The sequence below is a fragment of the Marmota marmota genome, unplaced genomic scaffold (genome assembly GCF_001458135.2).
Source record: "Marmota marmota marmota unplaced genomic scaffold, marMar, whole genome shotgun sequence".
Classification (NCBI taxonomy): Eukaryota; Metazoa; Chordata; class Mammalia; order Rodentia; family Sciuridae; genus Marmota; species Marmota marmota.
This window is the reverse complement of record NW_026000026.1, coordinates 23,777,505-23,787,213: the sequence shown is the minus strand read 5'-3', so window position 1 is coordinate 23,787,213 and position 9,709 is coordinate 23,777,505. Positions and strand designations below refer to the sequence as shown.

Here is a 9,709-nt window from a genome sequence, read left to right as displayed (position 1 = left end):
CTCCGGTAACGAAAAAGGTATTTAGTAGTAGCCTTTTGCAATTTCTTTCTTGATAATCCTTCCTCCTCTGAACTTTTTTCCTTCTTTCTGACTAGAGTTCTTGGGCTTTTATCAACACATGCCCTAACTATTCTTGGTTCCACTGGGGTGCCTCCTTCCCTTAGTAATTTACTTCTCACCCCTTCCATATTTTCATCACAAAGACAATACAATACACTGAGACAAAACAAGACACAAACATACTGTATCAATCTTCTCCATCTTCTTAAAATGGCCATTTTTCCTCTCGCCCTATCTGCCTAGGGACGAGCAGATTTGCTCCCGTCCTATCTATGGACAGGCAGCTTTTTTTCGTCACTTACCCCCGAGTGTCCCGGGGCTCCCCGTACGGGCCACCATCTGCCGCAGTCCGGCTGCAGCAGAATAATCAGGGGGGTGACGAAGAACTTGTGTACGTTGATACAGCAGGAGTGGGAGCCCTTTATTGCAGGACAGGAGCAGTATTTATACATTCCACACAGCTTATCTAATTAGCATAAACTAGATACATCAGTCAACCAATCAGGAATCTCTACACTTAATGGCTCGCTTTTGTTACTTCTCAAACCACTCCCTCTGGCATTTTGCCAGGCACCATCCAGACTTGTTTAGGAACTTTAACATTCCCCTGACAAAATTCCAGGTGTTATTTTGACTTATTTACAGACTCTAACAGTATGGTTTTCTCATGTGGAAGCTAGAGAGGAAAAAGGAAGGTGGGGGTGAATTTCAAAAAAATCAAAGGGAGGGGCTGGGGATATAGCTCAGTTGGTAGAGTGTTTGCCTTGCATGCACAATGCCCTGGGTTCAATCCCCAGCATCACCAAAAACAAACAAACAAAAAAAGGGAGAGATCAGTAGAGAAAAGGGACCTAGTGGTGAGAGGCAGGGAGGGAAGGAGGAAGTGCTGGGGAGTTATTGACCAACTCATATTGTTATATTGTATGCATGTACAAATATGTAATTACAAATCCCATCATTACATACAGCTATAATGCACCAGTAAAAAAAGTGGGGGGAGAAAGTTTTACCTGGGGAGGAGGGGGATCAGGAAGAGTGAAGAAGGATACCTCCTGGGGTGGTGCAGGTCTTTGTCAAAGTCCACAGGTTTTGGCATTGGGCTTGTTCTTGAATGGGGGATATTGGCAGAGGTTGGAGAAGATCATTACAGGTGTTAGGGAACAGCACGGCCAAAGGTAGGAACTACTAGGTGATAGCTTAGTGTGGTTTGAGTATAATATGCAGGGAAGGGATATGGTAGAGGATGAGGTACAATTTAAACTTTATCCTGCAGGCAAGAGGGATCTATTGAGGGTGCAGAGTTGTGGTACATTGTATATAGTGGATTGTCAGATGTGATTGGAGACAGTAGATTAGTTAGAACAGATGTCAGCAAACTATGGGTCATGAACTGAAGGTAGCCCACTACCTTTTTGTAGTTTTTACTGGTATACAACTATAGACCCAAGGAACTTATTTGTTCATCCAGGGTTGCTTTGGCACTGCAGTGGTAAAGTTTACTACAGAGCTTACTGTAGCACACCAAGCCTAAACTACTATCTGGCCCTATACAAAAAAGTTTGTTGTAGTGGGGAGCTACTGTATGCCTGCCTCTTCTACCAAATCACTGACTCCCTGTACCACACTCCCTTTTTTCCTATAGCATTGTACATTTGCCATGTAGGATGGAACAAAGCATTAGGTGGTAAGACCACAGTGGTGAATTCCAACGGTATTTTTGCCTTTGGCTTACTGTGCGATTTCAATTAATTCATTTTGTATCTCTGGCCCTTGTAGGGCCTCTCACATGAACTTGGGCCCATTTGTAGAATGAAGCACCTGTTTTTTGTGCCCTTTAGACAGACATGTAAACATGTAAGGATGACTTTGGCTGCTTTTTGGAATTTTTTTCACTAAGTCCTCAATTTTAGAGCATAGCCTTTTCCCTTTTATTTTCCCCCAAAGCTCCCCACTACTTTCATTCTAAGATATTACTGTATGTCTACACATTTGCTTGAAATTCACTGCCATTCACTGTGAAGAGAATAATCATGATTATCTCTAGTTGTTTTTATTGTCAGGGGTCTAGGTACTTGCAGTCGATCTGATTACTAGAAAGGAATAGACCCTGGGAGCCATGTCCTGCTGACCTTAGTTTCAACAAAGCATGACATCTCCAGGATGGGCAGTCTGGTTCAATATAGGCAAACACTTGGCCCTGGGCATCCAACATCCTTAGAAGAAGGACCAGATACTGATTTAGGCAGTTTACAAACTTTCAATCCCGCCCCCCTTTTGTCCTTATAACCCTGAAAGTGATTTTTTTTTTTTTTTTTTTGGGGTACTTGGGATTGAACTCGGGGGCACTTGACCACTGAGTCACATCCCCAACCTTATTTTGTATTTAGAGACAGGATCTTACTGAGTTGCTTAGCGCCTTGGTTTTTGCTGAGGCTGGCTTTGAACTTGCGATCCTCCTGTGACAGCCTCCCGAGCTGCTGAGATTATAGGCGTGCGGCATCTCACCCAGCTTAGAGTGATTTTATCACCATTTCATACACATGAGAACTTTCAAAGTATTATTATTTTTTTTTAATATTTATTTTTTAGTTGTAATTGGACACAATACCTTTATTTCACTTATTTATTTCTATGTGGTGCTGAGGATAGAACCCAGGGTCTTGCATGTGCAAGACGAGCACTCTATCGCTCTTCCGCTGAGCCACAATCTCAGCCCCTCAGAGAATTATTAAAGTAAACAGTGACTGTTAGTGCCTGGCTCATTGAGGATACAAGGGAACAACTAAATATTTCTGGCTTCTGGGAAGGAAGAACTAACGAAGTTGGCCTGTTGTAAAAAGAGACAGACATGTAAACAGAGTGATCCAAGTACTAATGTTACCCAGGTTGGATGACTAAGTCAGGGCTCAACTACAGGTGTTTTGCATGCTGTTTCTACCATACCATGTTGCCTTCCTTGCAGGAGGGTGGAAGTCCTGACTGGCAGGCAATCTCTGGAGAATGACTGTTGGTAGAGAAGCATGGCCTTGGAGTAGTCCTAGGAGGGGTCAGAAATCTTAGGCAGCTGACCAAGGATAGGGCCTCTCACATGGACCTGGGCCCATTTGTAGAATGAAGCACCTGTTTTTTGTTCCCTCTAGAAGGCGAAGTCTGGTGGTCAGCACTGACCATATGCTAGAGTACCACAAGAGCCCCAGTCAGTCTGGGAGATGGCAAGGAGGAAGGGTTGGCTTATATATGGGTAGGGGATGGGATTTAAGGCTAAGACTGTTTTAAATTTTTTCCACCTGGAGTCATAATTAGTCTGAAAACAATTTGAGTTGCTGAATCCCACTGAAATGGTAGAGTTGGGGTAGTTATTGAGAGGCAAGGCAAGAGACTATAGGAGCCTATCTTCAGGTTGAAAAAACAAAACTTGTTAAATTTTATAAATTATTCCAACTTAAAAACTTAAACCATTTTTTTTCTCAGCACAGCATGTGCAAATGCTGGCTCCTTTTGCTAGAGATCATATCTTCCTTTTTCTTTGACCATAGTTAGGCAGGACATGGCTAGCTCTCATTTTAATGTCTTTCAGTCTCCCTGCTTCATCTTGGGCCCTTGTCTGAATCCCCTGAGAGTGCTGGGTTCAATTTTTTTTTTTAATCTATATACTGAGGGGAATAGCGGTCTGAGGTCCTAGTGGTCTGTACTCCAGAGTACCTTTATCCACCAGACCTGAAGTTCGTTCCTAAGGATAAATCCAGACCTTATTCTTGTGCACGTAGTCTTTATGTAACTGAGCTCTCACCTAAAAATCAGATTTTTTTGGGGGGCGGGGGTGGGCACAGTAGTACACTGTGATTTTAATTTTGGGGATAAGATTGGAATCATATCTTACACCCTGGCCTTCCACCTCAGACCTGGTTTCTTGGGCTGAGTCTGCATCTGCAGAGTTTTGTCATTGCTTTTAAATACCTGTTCAGAAGTTGATATGTGAACTTGAAACTTGCAATGCCAGACTGCACATTGCGAATAACTTCAAAGTCATTCTATATTGTAGGGTGATTTGGGAAGTACCCTGGTTGGGAGTAAGGAGATTGGTTTTGGTCCTTGCCGTTGACTTCCCTCTGTGACTTGAAAGATCTCCCTGCCCTGTGACTTGAAAGATCTCCCTGCCCTAGTCTAACTCCCTTTCTATAAATTGTAGGAACTTTTCAGCTCTAGCCTCATCAGGGACAGAATGCTATCTTCTAACACAGTTTCAGTTGCACAGAGCACTGTCTGGTTTCAGCTTTGGTGTGTTGGTTACTGATTATAAAGCTTTAGATTCTCCCTTCCAGCTCAAGAGGGGGATGGGGAACCATCCAACTGTCTCATTAGTATGGAGAAAAGAAAACAGTAATTACTTGTGCCTCCCTTGATAATTCCTGCAGGGTTGGTTCTTCTAGAGAAGGAGGAGGGGAAAACTGGAGATAGCTTTAGCTAAGGAAGGAGAAATGCTGTTAGTGCTCAGAATTTGCAGAGGGAAGAATGATTGTCTTAACACATCTGTTGTATTTTCTGGACGTTCCTCCAGGCAGCCTGGAGACTGTCTGGATTGAGTTTCATCTATTTATGGCATGCATTATGTTCTCGTATGTGGACATGAGTTGGGGCTCAAGAGTTTTAACATCTCCTGTCATTAAGAAACCAGCTGCCCTTTTGGGTCTCCTTTTATGATATGCTGGGCATCCTGACACCTGTCTTTGTTGGGGAGTAGGGTAGCGTTTTACTGAGCCATTTTGTGACCTGGCTGCATTTTTATTATGTTGTAAGGTCATGTTTTTAACCCCCACGACAACACAGCCAGTTGGTATATTACTCTAGACACAAAAGTCAAGGTCAGGTGTCCTTATGAGTGGGAGGAGTCTGGTAGAATGGCAAGATCAGAGGGTTTGGTCAATTCTGGGAAAAGAAGGCCTCATAGAAGGGTTGAGGCAGTTTTGAGACTTAAGAGGTTAGGACACTTGGTATAGTACTAGCAAATTGAGTGGCAAGCTTGGTTGGGACAAGCAAGGACTGTTTGCTCTGTGTCATTCTTTTACTCTTTGCATCTGGGCAGTTGTGAGCCCGCAGAGCTGATTATAGCAGAAATGTCTGTGGTGAGCCCCTGCCTGTGGGAGCCTGGAGCTGTTAGGTTATGATGATCTCTAGCGATTGTTCACCCTTGCCTTGGTTACCACCACAAGGGCTAGAAAACATAGCTTCCCCTTTCCTTCCCCTCCCTGAGGAAGATGCCACTCCAGGAACACCTCTTTCATCCAGTCTTTCTGCAGGCCCTAGAATGGCAAGGGTTCTGTAGGGACATACTGGGTTTTTTTGTTTTTGTTTTTTTAATCTTCATTTTCTTTTCTTTTTTAAACAAAGTTTTATAAATGTAGATGATATATTTTTTTTTCTGTCAAAGTCTTTCCTCTTCTCTCCCCTGAAGTGCTCCCTTTTTCTTGTCCCTGACCTTTTGCTTGATTCCCTACCCTTTGAAGTATTAAGTCCTCCTGTCTTCCCATAATTTTCTCTTTTTGTTCACTTCTTGGCTTTCTTCCTCTAACCTCCAACTATAGATTCCTGTTTCCTTGTATTCTTGTAGAACCTGTTCCTATTATTTTTTTAGATGGAATGCTTGAATATAATAACCTAGCCATGGGAGAAGCATTTGTCTTTAGACTAAGTTGGCATATATCTGGGCATAGTAGAATGCTTCCCAGAAATGTGGACAGAGCGCATACCTAGGACACAGTATTTGCTCATGCTTGGAAAGTTGTCCATATTGGTGTATAAGGTGTTTTGATCAGGTATTTTGGTTCAGAATAGGCCTACTTGTAACATTTCTTTAGGTTGTAGTAAAAGCCTCTGTAAGCTCTCAATAAGAGAGACCTTAGGAGGTCTCCTAAGGAGGACCTGATTTATCAAGCCCTATCTGTTGGTGTACTTGGATTTCGTCCCTGCCCATCTTTGTTCCAGGCATGCAAAACCAAGTAAAAATGAGAGAATTTGATCTAACACTTTGTCATTGGCACCTATTTTGATATGCAAGGAGGTCTTTGGGAATAAGAAAGTGCAAGATATATAGGGAAAGGACACTTGAAATTGTAAGATATAGGGAAAGGACACTTTGAAGCAGATCTGGGTGCCAGTCATTTCTACTTTCTAGCTATGTAGTTTTTAGACAAGGTATTTCTATTTCTCTGAGGCTTGGTTTCCTCTTCTGTAAGATGGGGATAATTTTTGTGGCACTAAAAGGTCATTAGGAATAAATGAGAATAATTAAGGCTTTGGGCACAAGGCATTATACATAGGTAATAGAAGCAAATTACATTTTTCTCCCTTAGAACTTTTTTATTGCTTTGTATTTATCCTTTTGTATTATTTGAATGGAATAACAGTATTTATCATTGAGTACTTATTGCTGGGCTCTGATATAGGGCTTTCCCACAGTATATCATTTTTTACTTGGTAACACATTTCTGAAGCAGAAACCTTTTAAATCAAATGTAGGGAACTGAGGCATGGAAATAAGTGTATTGCCTAAGGTTACAAAGCCAGTGAAGCAGAGCTGGTATTCAAACCCAGATGTCTCTTAATCTAGAGCATAGGCTCTTTACCACTAAGTTGATTATTTTTACCTTTCTGTCACTTTTCCCTGAATAATCTGTGACTTCTACTGGTTCTTAATTTCTGTCTGCTTATACCTATCGGGATTGTGTGCATATAGTTTTTGGACTTTTTCTAGTCTTGAGGGTGCCTAATTTTGATGGTGGTATAGACAGTGAGTCTTTCTGCCCTAGTGTTTCCTGATTCTTTTCACTCAGAAGATTCTTTTAACTGAAAAGGTTATTATAGAGGTCATTCTCGTCTTCCTTCATTACCGCTTCATATCTTGCCATAGATGTCAACAGTTAACTTGTTCTTGTAAGTCATCTTTGGTCCTTCAGAAGAGCAAATATGATCACCCTAATTTTACAGATCTGATAACTAGGGTCCAAGAAGGTGAAATTATTTGTTCAGTCACAGTGAATTAGAAAAAGAATTGGAGCTAGATTGTAGGGTTTCTGATTCTCAGCCCAGTATCCTCTTGACTAATTTAGGCAGAAGAGATACCTGTATATAAGGTGAAGATCAGGCCTAAAAAGAATTGAACTGGCTGGGCGCAGTGGCTTGGAAGATTGAGGCAGGAGGATTGCGAGTTCAAAACCAACCTCAGCAACAATGAGGAGCTAAGCAACTCAGTGAGACCCTTTCTCTAAATAAAATACAAAATAGGGCTGAGGATGTGGCTTAGTGGTGGAGTGCCCCTGAGTTCAATTCCCTATAAATGCCCCCCCCCCCAAAAAAAAAAGAGAGATTTAGGTCTAGGCCCAGGACCTAGACAGTTCTGAAGGGACTTTGCCAGTTTACTTGTATACTTTTGAAGAACTAATCAGAAAGAAACACCTTTCTTTCCCAAAGAAAGTATTTATCACATGGAACTGTGGGGAAGCCTCCAGATCACGTCAGTATCTGCGTATCCTTAAGAAAAGATAGACTCCCAGGTCTTACTAGTCTGAGATAAACTTGGTAAAGAAGGAAGCAGTGGACTATAGAGGAAGAACTTTCTGGTCTTTTGACTTCTGTCTTCAGCCTAAACCAGATTGTGGTTGGCTGGGACAGTTAGTGAGGATTGGGGATGGGAATCCTGGGAAGCTTAAGTGTTTCACTTTACCTCTTGCTGACAGATTTGATCTGGGATTTAGATAGGCAAGCTCCCTTCATTTAAAATTTATAAAAAGGAATTTTCTACTACTACTCTGAAAACAATCTAAAAACAGAACAAAACCTTGATTTTGGAACCAGAAAGTAAAGGAAACCTTTTTCAATCTCGAGGCCTCAGACATTTCAATCCTGCCCAACATTTTCTTTCACTTTGTCTCTTTCCTTACCTTCTTTCCTTTCACCACTTTTTTCTTCCTCTCTTTTTTTCTACTCCTGCCCAACTTCCCTTATCTTTTTCTCTCCTCACTTTCCCCCTTACTCTTGAAAATAAGAAAAGGATACCTCCAATCAATAGACTGTTAGGTACTTGAGATTGGTGTTGATTCTGAGGCTGACAGAACATGGAAGTTGAGATTTTGGACCTTTCTTTTAGTCTTCAGAACAAAAGTTGATGGGGCAGGGTTTATCCAAACATATGTTCCTCAAATACTTAATATCTTCTATCTGCTAGGCTATGTCAGGTGCTTGAGCTGTTACATTTAATAAGACCCTAATCCTGCCATAAGAAAAGTCTTGCAGAGAATACATAGTGAAAGGCACCCCCTTCCCTAAGACAAGTAATTTGAATTTTGAGGTAGAAGGAACTTAAGAGTTTTATTTGGTCCTACTTTCATGTTGCTCTGTAATGAAGTAAGGTGGACCTATATAAAGTAAGAGAAAACACATAGGCTTTGGAAAAGCCTCAGTTTACATCCTAGCTCTGCAACTTTCTGGCTGTTTGATTGCGAATGACACACTTACTTAACCTCACCTATCTTAAGTTACTTTGGCTGTAAAATGGGTGTGTTATAAGATATTATGAGGATTAATAGTTTAACTTCTAGTCCAGTGCCTGGACATAGTAGTGTCTTTCCCTGTTCTAAGACCTTGTTTAAATCTTCACTTCTGTGAAACTTCAGAGACCTGGTCAGACTGATTTCTTTATCCACTTTCAAATATATGAAGTTCTTTCAATTTTAGATCCTGCCTAATATTCTTAGCAGTCATTTGTGGGGGTTTGATACACTGGAACTGCAAGATGCCTAAGGATGAGGACTATTCACAATCATCTTTGCATTCTCCATAAGCCCTAACTCAGAACCACGTATATATAGTAAGGCCATAGAGTGGTGAGAAAATATTCAGAATAACTTTATAGCTTTGCAGACTTTGAAAATTAAGAAGGATTTGAATACGTACAAATGAACAACAGCATGGACAAAAGTATGGGAGCTGGAATGCTCACTAGAGGTTAAGGCAGATGATGACCAGATCATGGCATACCTTAGAGAGCAAGGTTGAGGTTATAGGAACCTTGACTTTTTTTTTTTTTTTTGAGCAGGGGAGTGGCATTAGGACCATTTCACAGTGTGGATGCAGTGGATTGGAGTAGGATGGGAGATTACTATGATAATCTGTCCTTGTAATGCTAGTAATTTTTGAGAAATATTCCAATAGTGGAGGAGATAATGTGATCCTTTTTTTTTTTTTTTTTGGTGGTAGGGATTGACCGCAGGGCCTCACGTGTGCCACATACAAGGGAAGTGCCTTACCTCTCAGTTATACCACCAGCCCTGCTGATTCGATCCTTAATCAAGAGGAAGTTGAAGGCTGATGGGGATGTGGCTTAGTGGTATAGTGCTTGCCTGGCATGCATGAGGCCTTGGGTTTGATACCCACTGAGCACTTGATAGGTAGGTATGTAGGTAGGTAGATAGGTAAGAAGAAAAAGAAGTTAACACAGTAGGGAATAAAGGAAAAGACGTGAATATACACCCCTTAGAGGGAAAACCAAAATAAAACACAAGGACTTGGCAGTTGTGGAAAAGGGAAAGGTGGGATTGACAGTAAGAACATTTGGAGTCCTAAGAATGTAGAGAAGGGGTTGGAGTTATGGCTC

General features: G+C 41.4%; 1 long non-coding RNA gene and 1 other non-coding gene across 2 annotated transcripts in view; one reads left to right on the top strand and one right to left on the bottom strand.

The window, feature by feature from the left end:
* Window positions 1-4,571, bottom strand: part of LOC125619013 — a 10,705-nt gene extending 6,134 nt beyond the window's left edge. The window contains exons 1-2 of the long non-coding RNA XR_007350476.1: window positions 4,449-4,571; window positions 3,773-3,777 (exon numbers count right to left, since the gene is read on the bottom strand). This is a non-coding gene — a long non-coding RNA (uncharacterized LOC125619013). The remainder of the gene's footprint in view (window positions 1-3,772; window positions 3,778-4,448) is intronic.
* Trnaa-ugc lies at window positions 793-865 on the top strand. Its single transcript has one exon. It is a non-coding gene; the product is annotated as a tRNA-Ala (tRNA).
* Window positions 4,572-9,709: the final 5,138 nt, after the last annotated feature.